The 17,516-nt window shown below is 32.3% G+C and overlaps 1 long non-coding RNA gene across 2 annotated transcripts in view; it reads right to left on the bottom strand.

Moving 5' to 3' along the window:
* The window catches only part of LOC149806373 (uncharacterized), a 37,816-nt gene extending 22,040 nt beyond the window's left edge, over nucleotides 1–15,776 (bottom strand). Inside the window, exons 1-5 of one of the 2 annotated variants that reach the window (XR_016420104.1) lie at nucleotides 13,328–15,775; nucleotides 10,091–10,302; nucleotides 6,854–7,065; nucleotides 3,617–3,828; nucleotides 380–591 (exon numbers count right to left, since the gene is read on the bottom strand). This is a non-coding gene — a long non-coding RNA (uncharacterized LOC149806373). Of the gene's footprint in view, nucleotides 1–379; nucleotides 592–3,616; nucleotides 3,829–6,853; nucleotides 7,066–10,090; nucleotides 10,303–13,327 lie in introns of both variants that reach the window. The other variant, XR_016420105.1, reaches the window with a different exon arrangement.
* Nucleotides 15,777–17,516: the final 1,740 nt, after the last annotated feature.

Below are 17,516 nucleotides of genomic sequence, written 5' to 3' on the forward strand. Positions count from 1 at the left end.
CAGTTTGACAAATTTTAGACAGAAAAGTTGACTAATGAATGATATTTAAAACAAATGGTAGTTTGGGTCTGTATAACTGATAACATTTTCCCCAGGGGTAGTGAAGCATCATAGCTCATAGTGATTTTGGCAGCAAACCGCAATATGCCTGTCCAGATGCATATAGGTGTACACACTAAAGAAACACTGACAGGTGCTATGTTCCACATTTATTGTGTCAGGTACTTAGGCAGTTGTTTCCATAACTAATAGCACATTCAGATTTAAAGTTCTAATGGGACCACTACCATGTTTTATAGCAAAAATGCATTCCATTTCAATGTCGATAACAACAAAAGGTGGCAATGGGATAGGAAAATAGCTTCTAGGGAGGTTCTACCTTACTGAAAAATGGTGCTGATCTCTCTCATGAAAACCTAAGCCATGTCTTTGCGGTGCCATGTATCAGTGTGGTGATATGAACTAATCTTGGTCACTTATGGTAGTACACTGCACATGCCCTTATGAAACCATGCTATTACCACCAGACTACTCAGGAGAGCTTCCAAGCTAATCCAACTCTAACACTTTGTTCCAGATACCAGGCTAGACCTGAAAAGATGCAATATGTTTCACTTAATTCTAGAAAACAGTAAGATCTATGTAAATGAAGTTAAAATGTGTTAGATATGGTGATTTCAAATTAACATTAAGGTTGCAAGCATGGGGGAAAATATTAAACTTGACAGAGTGACACTCAGAAATGTGAAGCAATGGCCATGTATTAAAGTGTTAAATTCATCCTAAAAGTATATGAGGTTTCTAGAAGCACATTTAGCCATTTACAAGTTAAATAACTAATCAGGTAGACTATGTATCATAAAGTTTAAGGCAATGTTGGGGCGGTGAGGTTTGATCATTGGTGTAAACATTATTACATACCAGTATACAGGAAAGTCAAGTGACAATATACTAAATTAGAATGTGTTACTATAAGCATTCTTATTCATGAGGGAAATAACAATTTTGGATATTACAAGTGAATACAGCCAAATGTGGTCATAAAAATCAACTATAAGTACCAATAAATCCTATATCATCAGCTAAATGTGAAATTCTCATCCCCAAAACTTGTAAACAAGGATGGAAATTTGCATATGTGGGACATATACAATGTACTTGTTAAGATCAAATATGCAAACATAAATCAAATTATCTATTTGAACATTTATATGGTATTTTGAAGAGTGTTGGTTACCAATTATTAAGCTCATTGATTGAATGGAATCAGATATCAGCTGATGTTTCAATACCGCACTCTGTCAAAGTACTAAATTGAAATATGTTACCATACATAGGCATATTCATGATGAAAATAACATTTTGGGATATTTTCAGTGCACATAGCCATAAATGTGCTTTACAGGTTCACTATAGGTAAAATGTCAGCCTATATGATGTACTGAATGTGAACTTTTGATCCCAAACATTCTAAAATGGATGGATATTTGTACATGTGGGATATGTAACCATGTACAAAGTTAAATTCAAATAATTTGTTTGAATGCTTCTTATGTAATCTTTAGAGTGTCAATTAACAAATAGTATTAGTAATTAATAATGCATAAAGCAAGATGGATCATTAGAATTCCCATAACATCATATAGGCCACAATGCCGCACTACACCAATCAATATCTTAACCTAACTGAACAATAAAATGGAATGCATTTTGTATTCAACTTACATCATTTTGCTTTTTTCTTACATCCAAGGGTAAATATACCTGGGGGAAGCATATTTTATCCCTTTGACCTGTATTTCATTCTCAGACAGTTTAAAATGATTTAGTAGAGAACTTGAGTAGGTTCTAGTATAAAGTTTTCATCGCTGTCCTCTCACTAAATACCTTATAACTATGTTTATAAACAATTACTGAAGGCTATACAAGCAGATATTTGTTACTCAGGAAGTGACCCCATCATAAACACATAAATTAACTGATTGGACCCCTAATAAATAGTCTGAATGGCCAATACAAATTATAATTTTGTCTTCATGTATTTTTAATGAAGGTCTCATTTTGACTACAAAGATATTTTCTCTGACAAAATGTGACAAAAATCCACCATTGGAGCTTTTATATGGTGTAGGAATACATACATGCTGATAACATTTAATATGATTCCCAAAAATATTATATATGTGCATTTTAGGGGTTTTTTAATTTTTTTTTTTAATTTTTTTTAAATTTTATTAAAATTTTTAAAATAAAAATTAATTTTTTACTTTTAATTTCATTCTTATATTTTAAAAGTCAATATACATGACATATTAAAATTTCATGTGTCTATCTTTAATAATAAAGATTTTATACCAATTTAAACTTTGCTCAAATACTGCCCTTACAGGACATAGTACACAATTAATTTTACTATATGTTCTCTACATTTGTTTCTCAGTACTGACCTTTCCACTGTGTGACAATCAATGCAAATCATATGTTAATCTAAAATACCTTCAAAGATGACTTCACGGTTAAGTTCTTGTCAAAGGTTGACCTGCTCTTTTTTTAGATCATTGACTGTCAACATAACAGCATGTAACCAGAACACGTATTTCACTTCCGGATCATCACCAAGGCCTTATTACTCACTGTGCACTGTCGCCAAAATACATACAGACAACAACACCCTGAGCTCATATTATCAAGAATAAACAGTTACCTTTAAATCCCTACCAAAACTGCATAAATAAAACTCTTCTATCACCATCAAAATGAGAGAGGAAAAAATGTTCTAAAAATAGACTAGAACTACATTCGTGGGTACTGAACTGGAAGTATTAATTGTAACCCGATTCCTGACAGGCTCCATGTTTTATGCCAATTTTATTCAAACTTTTATATTTGCATGCTATACCTATTTCAACTTTATACATGAAGTCTTTTCGAATTTCCTTGCAAGGAAAACATGTGACACCTGTCAGAAAGTATGTAGTGCTGGTGTTCCACAGGGTGCAAGTTCTGGTCCAAGTGCTCTTGAGAAACCAAAACTAAATTTGCTATATCTTCCTTAATTATAGGAATTTTTCAATGCAGTAAAAACCTAATTGTGATACAAGATAAGCCCTGTCTGAAAATATGTTTGAAAATTACAAATGTTGATAAATTCAGTTTTAATGGCAAATTAAATAAACATTTAAATTTTAAAAACTAAATTTTATTGAAAACTTAAATTTTCATACAAGTTTTAAAACACAGTTTGACAAATTTTAGACAGAAAAGTTGACTAATGAATGATATTTAAAACAAATGGTAGTTTGGGTCTGTATAACTGATAACATTTTCCCCAGGGGTAGTGAAGCATCATAGCTCATAGTGATTTTGGCAGCAAACCGCAATATGCCTGTCCAGATGCATATAGGTGTACACACTAAAGAAACACTGACAGGTGCTATGTTCCACATTTATTGTGTCAGGTACTTAGGCAGTTGTTTCCATAACTAATAGCACATTCAGATTTAAAGTTCTAATGGGACCACTACCATGTTTTATAGCAAAAATGCATTCCATTTCAATGTCGATAACAACAAAAGGTGGCAATGGGATAGGAAAATAGCTTCTAGGGAGGTTCTACCTTACTGAAAAATGGTGCTGATCTCTCTCATGAAAACCTAAGCCATGTCTTTGAGGTGCCATGTATCAGTGTGGTGATATGAACTAATCTTGGTCACTTATGGTAGTACACTGCACATGCCCTTATGAAACCATGCTATTACCACCAGACTACTCAGGAGAGCTTCCAAGCTAATCCAACTCTAACACTTTGTTCCAGATACCAGGCTAGACCTGAAAAGATGCAATATGTTTCACTTAATTCTAGAAAACAGTAAGATCTATGTAAATGAAGTTAAAATGTGTTAGATATGGTGATTTCAAATTAACATTAAGGTTGCAAGCATGGGGGAAAATATTAAACTTGACAGAGTGACACTCAGAAATGTGAAGCAATGGCCATGTATTAAAGTGTTAAATTCATCCTAAAAGTATATGAGGTTTCTAGAAGCACATTTAGCCATTTACAAGTTAAATAACTAATCAGGTAGACTATGTATCATAAAGTTTAAGGCAATGTTGGGGCGGTGAGGTTTGATCATTGGTGTAAACATTATTACATACCAGTATACAGGAAAGTCAAGTGACAATATACTAAATTAGAATGTGTTACTATAAGCATTCTTATTCATGAGGGAAATAACAATTTTGGATATTACAAGTGAATACAGCCAAATGTGGTCATAAAAATCAACTATAAGTACCAATAAATCCTATATCATCAGCTAAATGTGAAATTCTCATCCCCAAAACTTGTAAACAAGGATGGAAATTTGCATATGTGGGACATATACAATGTACTTGTTAAGATCAAATATGCAAACATAAATCAAATTATCTATTTGAACATTTATATGGTATTTTGAAGAGTGTTGGTTACCAATTATTAAGCTCATTGATTGAATGGAATCAGATATCAGCTGATGTTTCAATACCGCACTCTGTCAAAGTACTAAATTGAAATATGTTACCATACATAGGCATATTCATGATGAAAATAACATTTTGGGATATTTTCAGTGCACATAGCCATAAATGTGCTTTACAGGTTCACTATAGGTAAAATGTCAGCCTATATGATGTACTGAATGTGAACTTTTGATCCCAAACATTCTAAAATGGATGGATATTTGTACATGTGGGATATGTAACCATGTACAAAGTTAAATTCAAATAATTTGTTTGAATGCTTCTTATGTAATCTTTAGAGTGTCAATTAACAAATAGTATTAGTAATTAATAATGCATAAAGCAAGATGGATCATTAGAATTCCCATAACATCATATAGGCCACAATGCCGCACTACACCAATCAATATCTTAACCTAACTGAACAATAAAATGGAATGCATTTTGTATTCAACTTACATCATTTTGCTTTTTTCTTACATCCAAGGGTAAATATACCTGGGGGAAGCATATTTTATCCCTTTGACCTGTATTTCATTCTCAGACAGTTTAAAATGATTTAGTAGAGAACTTGAGTAGGTTCTAGTATAAAGTTTTCATCGCTGTCCTCTCACTAAATACCTTATAACTATGTTTATAAACAATTACTGAAGGCTATACAAGCAGATATTTGTTACTCAGGAAGTGACCCCATCATAAACACATAAATTAACTGATTGGACCCCTAATAAATAGTCTGAATGGCCAATACAAATTATAATTTTGTCTTCATGTATTTTTAATGAAGGTCTCATTTTGACTACAAAGATATTTTCTCTGACAAAATGTGACAAAAATCCACCATTGGAGCTTTTATATGGTGTAGGAATACATACATGCTGATAACATTTAATATGATTCCCAAAAATATTATATATGTGCATTTTAGGGGTTTTTTAATTTTTTTTTTTAATTTTTTTTAAATTTTATTAAAATTTTTAAAATAAAAATTAATTTTTTACTTTTAATTTCATTCTTATATTTTAAAAGTCAATATACATGACATATTAAAATTTCATGTGTCTATCTTTAATAATAAAGATTTTATACCAATTTAAACTTTGCTCAAATACTGCCCTTACAGGACATAGTACACAATTAATTTTACTATATGTTCTCTACATTTGTTTCTCAGTACTGACCTTTCCACTGTGTGACAATCAATGCAAATCATATGTTAATCTAAAATACCTTCAAAGATGACTTCACGGTTAAGTTCTTGTCAAAGGTTGACCTGCTCTTTTTTTAGATCATTGACTGTCAACATAACAGCATGTAACCAGAACACGTATTTCACTTCCGGATCATCACCAAGGCCTTATTACTCACTGTGCACTGTCGCCAAAATACATACAGACAACAACACCCTGAGCTCATATTATCAAGAATAAACAGTTACCTTTAAATCCCTACCAAAACTGCATAAATAAAACTCTTCTATCACCATCAAAATGAGAGAGGAAAAAATGTTCTAAAAATAGACTAGAACTACATTCGTGGGTACTGAACTGGAAGTATTAATTGTAACCCGATTCCTGACAGGCTCCATGTTTTATGCCAATTTTATTCAAACTTTTATATTTGCATGCTATACCTATTTCAACTTTATACATGAAGTCTTTTCGAATTTCCTTGCAAGGAAAACATGTGACACCTGTCAGAAAGTATGTAGTGCTGGTGTTCCACAGGGTGCAAGTTCTGGTCCAAGTGCTCTTGAGAAACCAAAACTAAATTTGCTATATCTTCCTTAATTATAGGAATTTTTCAATGCAGTAAAAACCTAATTGTGATACAAGATAAGCCCTGTCTGAAAATATGTTTGAAAATTACAAATGTTGATAAATTCAGTTTTAATGGCAAATTAAATAAACATTTAAATTTTAAAAACTAAATTTTATTGAAAACTTAAATTTTCATACAAGTTTTAAAACACAGTTTGACAAATTTTAGACAGAAAAGTTGACTAATGAATGATATTTAAAACAAATGGTAGTTTGGGTCTGTATAACTGATAACATTTTCCCCAGGGGTAGTGAAGCATCATAGCTCATAGTGATTTTGGCAGCAAACCGCAATATGCCTGTCCAGATGCATATAGGTGTACACACTAAAGAAACACTGACAGGTGCTATGTTCCACATTTATTGTGTCAGGTACTTAGGCAGTTGTTTCCATAACTAATAGCACATTCAGATTTAAAGTTCTAATGGGACCACTACCATGTTTTATAGCAAAAATGCATTCCATTTCAATGTCGATAACAACAAAAGGTGGCAATGGGATAGGAAAATAGCTTCTAGGGAGGTTCTACCTTACTGAAAAATGGTGCTGATCTCTCTCATGAAAACCTAAGCCATGTCTTTGAGGTGCCATGTATCAGTGTGGTGATATGAACTAATCTTGGTCACTTATGGTAGTACACTGCACATGCCCTTATGAAACCATGCTATTACCACCAGACTACTCAGGAGAGCTTCCAAGCTAATCCAACTCTAACACTTTGTTCCAGATACCAGGCTAGACCTGAAAAGATGCAATATGTTTCACTTAATTCTAGAAAACAGTAAGATCTATGTAAATGAAGTTAAAATGTGTTAGATATGGTGATTTCAAATTAACATTAAGGTTGCAAGCATGGGGGAAAATATTAAACTTGACAGAGTGACACTCAGAAATGTGAAGCAATGGCCATGTATTAAAGTGTTAAATTCATCCTAAAAGTATATGAGGTTTCTAGAAGCACATTTAGCCATTTACAAGTTAAATAACTAATCAGGTAGACTATGTATCATAAAGTTTAAGGCAATGTTGGGGCGGTGAGGTTTGATCATTGGTGTAAACATTATTACATACCAGTATACAGGAAAGTCAAGTGACAATATACTAAATTAGAATGTGTTACTATAAGCATTCTTATTCATGAGGGAAATAACAATTTTGGATATTACAAGTGAATACAGCCAAATGTGGTCATAAAAATCAACTATAAGTACCAATAAATCCTATATCATCAGCTAAATGTGAAATTCTCATCCCCAAAACTTGTAAACAAGGATGGAAATTTGCATATGTGGGACATATACAATGTACTTGTTAAGATCAAATATGCAAACATAAATCAAATTATCTATTTGAACATTTATATGGTATTTTGAAGAGTGTTGGTTACCAATTATTAAGCTCATTGATTGAATGGAATCAGATATCAGCTGATGTTTCAATACCGCACTCTGTCAAAGTACTAAATTGAAATATGTTACCATACATAGGCATATTCATGATGAAAATAACATTTTGGGATATTTTCAGTGCACATAGCCATAAATGTGCTTTACAGGTTCACTATAGGTAAAATGTCAGCCTATATGATGTACTGAATGTGAACTTTTGATCCCAAACATTCTAAAATGGATGGATATTTGTACATGTGGGATATGTAACCATGTACAAAGTTAAATTCAAATAATTTGTTTGAATGCTTCTTATGTAATCTTTAGAGTGTCAATTAACAAATAGTATTAGTAATTAATAATGCATAAAGCAAGATGGATCATTAGAATTCCCATAACATCATATAGGCCACAATGCCGCACTACACCAATCAATATCTTAACCTAACTGAACAATAAAATGGAATGCATTTTGTATTCAACTTACATCATTTTGCTTTTTTCTTACATCCAAGGGTAAATATACCTGGGGGAAGCATATTTTATCCCTTTGACCTGTATTTCATTCTCAGACAGTTTAAAATGATTTAGTAGAGAACTTGAGTAGGTTCTAGTATAAAGTTTTCATCGCTGTCCTCTCACTAAATACCTTATAACTATGTTTATAAACAATTACTGAAGGCTATACAAGCAGATATTTGTTACTCAGGAAGTGACCCCATCATAAACACATAAATTAACTGATTGGACCCCTAATAAATAGTCTGAATGGCCAATACAAATTATAATTTTGTCTTCATGTATTTTTAATGAAGGTCTCATTTTGACTACAAAGATATTTTCTCTGACAAAATGTGACAAAAATCCACCATTGGAGCTTTTATATGGTGTAGGAATACATACATGCTGATAACATTTAATATGATTCCCAAAAATATTATATATGTGCATTTTAGGGGTTTTTTAATTTTTTTTTTTAATTTTTTTTAAATTTTATTAAAATTTTTAAAATAAAAATTAATTTTTTACTTTTAATTTCATTCTTATATTTTAAAAGTCAATATACATGACATATTAAAATTTCATGTGTCTATCTTTAATAATAAAGATTTTATACCAATTTAAACTTTGCTCAAATACTGCCCTTACAGGACATAGTACACAATTAATTTTACTATATGTTCTCTACATTTGTTTCTCAGTACTGACCTTTCCACTGTGTGACAATCAATGCAAATCATATGTTAATCTAAAATACCTTCAAAGATGACTTCACGGTTAAGTTCTTGTCAAAGGTTGACCTGCTCTTTTTTTAGATCATTGACTGTCAACATAACAGCATGTAACCAGAACACGTATTTCACTTCCGGATCATCACCAAGGCCTTATTACTCACTGTGCACTGTCGCCAAAATACATACAGACAACAACACCCTGAGCTCATATTATCAAGAATAAACAGTTACCTTTAAATCCCTACCAAAACTGCATAAATAAAACTCTTCTATCACCATCAAAATGAGAGAGGAAAAAATGTTCTAAAAATAGACTAGAACTACATTCGTGGGTACTGAACTGGAAGTATTAATTGTAACCCGATTCCTGACAGGCTCCATGTTTTATGCCAATTTTATTCAAACTTTTATATTTGCATGCTATACCTATTTCAACTTTATACATGAAGTCTTTTCGAATTTCCTTGCAAGGAAAACATGTGACACCTGTCAGAAAGTATGTAGTGCTGGTGTTCCACAGGGTGCAAGTTCTGGTCCAAGTGCTCTTGAGAAACCAAAACTAAATTTGCTATATCTTCCTTAATTATAGGAATTTTTCAATGCAGTAAAAACCTAATTGTGATACAAGATAAGCCCTGTCTGAAAATATGTTTGAAAATTACAAATGTTGATAAATTCAGTTTTAATGGCAAATTAAATAAACATTTAAATTTTAAAAACTAAATTTTATTGAAAACTTAAATTTTCATACAAGTTTTAAAACACAGTTTGACAAATTTTAGACAGAAAAGTTGACTAATGAATGATATTTAAAACAAATGGTAGTTTGGGTCTGTATAACTGATAACATTTTCCCCAGGGGTAGTGAAGCATCATAGCTCATAGTGATTTTGGCAGCAAACCGCAATATGCCTGTCCAGATGCATATAGGTGTACACACTAAAGAAACACTGACAGGTGCTATGTTCCACATTTATTGTGTCAGGTACTTAGGCAGTTGTTTCCATAACTAATAGCACATTCAGATTTAAAGTTCTAATGGGACCACTACCATGTTTTATAGCAAAAATGCATTCCATTTCAATGTCGATAACAACAAAAGGTGGCAATGGGATAGGAAAATAGCTTCTAGGGAGGTTCTACCTTACTGAAAAATGGTGCTGATCTCTCTCATGAAAACCTAAGCCATGTCTTTGAGGTGCCATGTATCAGTGTGGTGATATGAACTAATCTTGGTCACTTATGGTAGTACACTGCACATGCCCTTATGAAACCATGCTATTACCACCAGACTACTCAGGAGAGCTTCCAAGCTAATCCAACTCTAACACTTTGTTCCAGATACCAGGCTAGACCTGAAAAGATGCAATATGTTTCACTTAATTCTAGAAAACAGTAAGATCTATGTAAATGAAGTTAAAATGTGTTAGATATGGTGATTTCAAATTAACATTAAGGTTGCAAGCATGGGGGAAAATATTAAACTTGACAGAGTGACACTCAGAAATGTGAAGCAATGGCCATGTATTAAAGTGTTAAATTCATCCTAAAAGTATATGAGGTTTCTAGAAGCACATTTAGCCATTTACAAGTTAAATAACTAATCAGGTAGACTATGTATCATAAAGTTTAAGGCAATGTTGGGGCGGTGAGGTTTGATCATTGGTGTAAACATTATTACATACCAGTATACAGGAAAGTCAAGTGACAATATACTAAATTAGAATGTGTTACTATAAGCATTCTTATTCATGAGGGAAATAACAATTTTGGATATTACAAGTGAATACAGCCAAATGTGGTCATAAAAATCAACTATAAGTACCAATAAATCCTATATCATCAGCTAAATGTGAAATTCTCATCCCCAAAACTTGTAAACAAGGATGGAAATTTGCATATGTGGGACATATACAATGTACTTGTTAAGATCAAATATGCAAACATAAATCAAATTATCTATTTGAACATTTATATGGTATTTTGAAGAGTGTTGGTTACCAATTATTAAGCTCATTGATTGAATGGAATCAGATATCAGCTGATGTTTCAATACCGCACTCTGTCAAAGTACTAAATTGAAATATGTTACCATACATAGGCATATTCATGATGAAAATAACATTTTGGGATATTTTCAGTGCACATAGCCATAAATGTGCTTTACAGGTTCACTATAGGTAAAATGTCAGCCTATATGATGTACTGAATGTGAACTTTTGATCCCAAACATTCTAAAATGGATGGATATTTGTACATGTGGGATATGTAACCATGTACAAAGTTAAATTCAAATAATTTGTTTGAATGCTTCTTATGTAATCTTTAGAGTGTCAATTAACAAATAGTATTAGTAATTAATAATGCATAAAGCAAGATGGATCATTAGAATTCCCATAACATCATATAGGCCACAATGCCGCACTACACCAATCAATATCTTAACCTAACTGAACAATAAAATGGAATGCATTTTGTATTCAACTTACATCATTTTGCTTTTTTCTTACATCCAAGGGTAAATATACCTGGGGGAAGCATATTTTATCCCTTTGACCTGTATTTCATTCTCAGACAGTTTAAAATGATTTAGTAGAGAACTTGAGTAGGTTCTAGTATAAAGTTTTCATCGCTGTCCTCTCACTAAATACCTTATAACTATGTTTATAAACAATTACTGAAGGCTATACAAGCAGATATTTGTTACTCAGGAAGTGACCCCATCATAAACACATAAATTAACTGATTGGACCCCTAATAAATAGTCTGAATGGCCAATACAAATTATAATTTTGTCTTCATGTATTTTTAATGAAGGTCTCATTTTGACTACAAAGATATTTTCTCTGACAAAATGTGACAAAAATCCACCATTGGAGCTTTTATATGGTGTAGGAATACATACATGCTGATAACATTTAATATGATTCCCAAAAATATTATATATGTGCATTTTAGGGGTTTTTTAATTTTTTTTTTTAATTTTTTTTAAATTTTATTAAAATTTTTAAAATAAAAATTAATTTTTTACTTTTAATTTCATTCTTATATTTTAAAAGTCAATATACATGACATATTAAAATTTCATGTGTCTATCTTTAATAATAAAGATTTTATACCAATTTAAACTTTGCTCAAATACTGCCCTTACAGGACATAGTACACAATTAATTTTACTATATGTTCTCTACATTTGTTTCTCAGTACTGACCTTTCCACTGTGTGACAATCAATGCAAATCATATGTTAATCTAAAATACCTTCAAAGATGACTTCACGGTTAAGTTCTTGTCAAAGGTTGACCTGCTCTTTTTTTAGATCATTGACTGTCAACATAACAGCATGTAACCAGAACACGTATTTCACTTCCGGATCATCACCAAGGCCTTATTACTCACTGTGCACTGTCGCCAAAATACATACAGACAACAACACCCTGAGCTCATATTATCAAGAATAAACAGTTACCTTTAAATCCCTACCAAAACTGCATAAATAAAACTCTTCTATCACCATCAAAATGAGAGAGGAAAAAATGTTCTAAAAATAGACTAGAACTACATTCGTGGGTACTGAACTGGAAGTATTAATTGTAACCCGATTCCTGACAGGCTCCATGTTTTATGCCAATTTTATTCAAACTTTTATATTTGCATGCTATACCTATTTCAACTTTATACATGAAGTCTTTTCGAATTTCCTTGCAAGGAAAACATGTGACACCTGTCAGAAAGTATGTAGTGCTGGTGTTCCACAGGGTGCAAGTTCTGGTCCAAGTGCTCTTGAGAAACCAAAACTAAATTTGCTATATCTTCCTTAATTATAGGAATTTTTCAATGCAGTAAAAACCTAATTGTGATACAAGATAAGCCCTGTCTGAAAATATGTTTGAAAATTACAAATGTTGATAAATTCAGTTTTAATGGCAAATTAAATAAACATTTAAATTTTAAAAACTAAATTTTATTGAAAACTTAAATTTTCATACAAGTTTTAAAACACAGTTTGACAAATTTTAGACAGAAAAGTTGACTAATGAATGATATTTAAAACAAATGGTAGTTTGGGTCTGTATAACTGATAACATTTTCCCCAGGGGTAGTGAAGCATCATAGCTCATAGTGATTTTGGCAGCAAACCGCAATATGCCTGTCCAGATGCATATAGGTGTACACACTAAAGAAACACTGACAGGTGCTATGTTCCACATTTATTGTGTCAGGTACTTAGGCAGTTGTTTCCATAACTAATAGCACATTCAGATTTAAAGTTCTAATGGGACCACTACCATGTTTTATAGCAAAAATGCATTCCATTTCAATGTCGATAACAACAAAAGGTGGCAATGGGATAGGAAAATAGCTTCTAGGGAGGTTCTACCTTACTGAAAAATGGTGCTGATCTCTCTCATGAAAACCTAAGCCATGTCTTTGAGGTGCCATGTATCAGTGTGGTGATATGAACTAATCTTGGTCACTTATGGTAGTACACTGCACATGCCCTTATGAAACCATGCTATTACCACCAGACTACTCAGGAGAGCTTCCAAGCTAATCCAACTCTAACACTTTGTTCCAGATACCAGGCTAGACCTGAAAAGATGCAATATGTTTCACTTAATTCTAGAAAACAGTAAGATCTATGTAAATGAAGTTAAAATGTGTTAGATATGGTGATTTCAAATTAACATTAAGGTTGCAAGCATGGGGGAAAATATTAAACTTGACAGAGTGACACTCAGAAATGTGAAGCAATGGCCATGTATTAAAGTGTTAAATTCATCCTAAAAGTATATGAGGTTTCTAGAAGCACATTTAGCCATTTACAAGTTAAATAACTAATCAGGTAGACTATGTATCATAAAGTTTAAGGCAATGTTGGGGCGGTGAGGTTTGATCATTGGTGTAAACATTATTACATACCAGTATACAGGAAAGTCAAGTGACAATATACTAAATTAGAATGTGTTACTATAAGCATTCTTATTCATGAGGGAAATAACAATTTTGGATATTACAAGTGAATACAGCCAAATGTGGTCATAAAAATCAACTATAAGTACCAATAAATCCTATATCATCAGCTAAATGTGAAATTCTCATCCCCAAAACTTGTAAACAAGGATGGAAATTTGCATATGTGGGACATATACAATGTACTTGTTAAGATCAAATATGCAAACATAAATCAAATTATCTATTTGAACATTTATATGGTATTTTGAAGAGTGTTGGTTACCAATTATTAAGCTCATTGATTGAATGGAATCAGATATCAGCTGATGTTTCAATACCGCACTCTGTCAAAGTACTAAATTGAAATATGTTACCATACATAGGCATATTCATGATGAAAATAACATTTTGGGATATTTTCAGTGCACATAGCCATAAATGTGCTTTACAGGTTCACTATAGGTAAAATGTCAGCCTATATGATGTACTGAATGTGAACTTTTGATCCCAAACATTCTAAAATGGATGGATATTTGTACATGTGGGATATGTAACCATGTACAAAGTTAAATTCAAATAATTTGTTTGAATGCTTCTTATGTAATCTTTAGAGTGTCAATTAACAAATAGTATTAGTAATTAATAATGCATAAAGCAAGATGGATCATTAGAATTCCCATAACATCATATAGGCCACAATGCCGCACTACACCAATCAATATCTTAACCTAACTGAACAATAAAATGGAATGCATTTTGTATTCAACTTACATCATTTTGCTTTTTTCTTACATCCAAGGGTAAATATACCTGGGGGAAGCATATTTTATCCCTTTGACCTGTATTTCATTCTCAGACAGTTTAAAATGATTTAGTAGAGAACTTGAGTAGGTTCTAGTATAAAGTTTTCATCGCTGTCCTCTCACTAAATACCTTATAACTATGTTTATAAACAATTACTGAAGGCTATACAAGCAGATATTTGTTACTCAGGAAGTGACCCCATCATAAACACATAAATTAACTGATTGGACCCCTAATAAATAGTCTGAATGGCCAATACAAATTATAATTTTGTCTTCATGTATTTTTAATGAAGGTCTCATTTTGACTACAAAGATATTTTCTCTGACAAAATGTGACAAAAATCCACCATTGGAGCTTTTATATGGTGTAGGAATACATACATGCTGATAACATTTAATATGATTCCCAAAAATATTATATATGTGCATTTTAGGGGTTTTTTAATTTTTTTTTTTAATTTTTTTTAAATTTTATTAAAATTTTTAAAATAAAAATTAATTTTTTACTTTTAATTTCATTCTTATATTTTAAAAGTCAATATACATGACATATTAAAATTTCATGTGTCTATCTTTAATAATAAAGATTTTATACCAATTTAAACTTTGCTCAAATACTGCCCTTACAGGACATAGTACACAATTAATTTTACTATATGTTCTCTACATTTGTTTCTCAGTACTGACCTTTCCACTGTGTGACAATCAATGCAAATCATATGTTAATCTAAAATACCTTCAAAGATGACTTCACGGTTAAGTTCTTGTCAAAGGTTGACCTGCTCTTTTTTTAGATCATTGACTGTCAACATAACAGCATGTAACCAGAACACGTATTTCACTTCCGGATCATCACCAAGGCCTTATTACTCACTGTGCACTGTCGCCAAAATACATACAGACAACAACACCCTGAGCTCATATTATCAAGAATAAACAGTTACCTTTAAATCCCTACCAAAACTGCATAAATAAAACTCTTCTATCACCATCAAAATGAGAGAGGAAAAAATGTTCTAAAAATAGACTAGAACTACGGGTACTGAACTGGAAGTATTAATTGTAACCCGATTCCATTTGGCCCACTGGCCATTTACGAAGCAAGGATTTTACCCAGAAGTTACCACTGATCGACCTTCCGTTTTTGTTTTTTTTTTCCTCCTCACATATTGGTCAGTTATACACACAATCCAAATGCAGAAATAGCCAAAAGTGGTTCTGAGGGAATGGAGTTTCCTTTCTTGCTAATACATTTCAGCCAAACAAACTATTATTTGTATTTAAATTACTGTGCCAACACCAGCGTGGTAATATACGGTATGTTATGTTTTGCTAAATAACACAAAACATGGTTTGGTCTAACTACTTTTACGGCTATGTTCAACTGACTCCAAACGGAGAATACCCACGCACACTAGTTTCTCATGCTAATGTAGGGTTACAACTGAGTGAGAACCTGGAGGTCACATGTAACTGTCAGACCATTTGTAGCAACAGAATGTTAATACCGTATATTACCACAACTTCCCCATAAAATGAGGATTGTGCTTTTCTTTTAAATTCACATATTCAATTCTCTTTTTCTTATTAAAAAAATTGTAAACATACTACTTGACAAAGATCTATTTTGCACACGAATATATATAAGGGTCTTTGGGTTAATCTTCTTCTTCTTCATATATATATATATAGAGAGAGAGAGAGAGAAAGAGAGAGAGAGAGAGAGAGAGAGAGAGAGAGAGAGAGAGAGAGAGAGAGTTACTGGTGAGTTGTAAAAGTTCTACTAATTGTAGTTAAAATTAAGTTCTAGCCCTATGACATTCACAATGATTCTTACACTAATAAAAACAAATATATGGTGATATATTGGCATTGTCACTTAAATCTATTGTCGTAAGATTTTGTTCTTCAATCCACTTGTTATCACTGCATATAAACTGATTTTATATCATAGATTTATTATTATGCCCTTAAACACTTTCAGTTTCTAATATTCACAAGACACAAGTTTTGTAATTGAGAAAAATTATCTAGTTCACATAACAAAATCTCTGTATCTTGCAGGCTTTTTTTTATTAGACGTCCACTCCTTGTTAGAATTTCTCCTGTGTGGTTTTGTATGGTTTGGCTCATTGATGACTAATGGCGTCTTGTCATTCAGTTCAGCGACCTCCTTGTTAGTATCTTCGTATGTAAGTAGTGAAGAGGGCGATATAGCGACAATGGAAAAATACATTACAGACCCACCCCCCACCCCCTTGGGCCTGTATAGCGATAAGATTTATAGCGACAATGGGAATTAGCATTGAAGATCCCCGTTGGGCCTGTATAGCGACAAGCGGAAAATAAATTACAGGTAAGGTGACGTTACAGTGCTGAAGATTGGTAACAATGTAGCAAGGGGCTGACCTCAATCGGGACCAAAGAGCGGGGAAAAAACCCTAGAACGTTTTGGCGGGACAGATACATAGATAACACATACAACAGACTACATACAAACACAAACAACAATTTTTAGACAAGAAAGCAAATCTTTTCGACGCATATGAGTGGCCATGAAAAGGGTCTTTGGATTAATCTTCATCATCATCATCATCATCATCATCATCATCTTCTTCTTCTTCTTCTTCTTCTTCTTCTATTTTCTCCAGTTCTTCCACTATCTCCTCACTTTCTCAACTATTCTTTTCTTCTTCTTCTTTTCCGTCTCTTGAATCCAGTCAGGATGTCCCATCAAACTAAATTTTTCCTGTATCTTCATTCACTTTTTCAAACTCCTCTTTTTGCTTTGTTTACTTTGTCCTTTAT

This window comes from Sinohyriopsis cumingii, chromosome 1 (genome assembly GCF_028554795.1).
Source record: "Sinohyriopsis cumingii isolate HCF-2022 chromosome 1, ASM2855479v2, whole genome shotgun sequence".
Classification (NCBI taxonomy): domain Eukaryota; kingdom Metazoa; phylum Mollusca; class Bivalvia; order Unionida; family Unionidae; genus Sinohyriopsis; species Sinohyriopsis cumingii.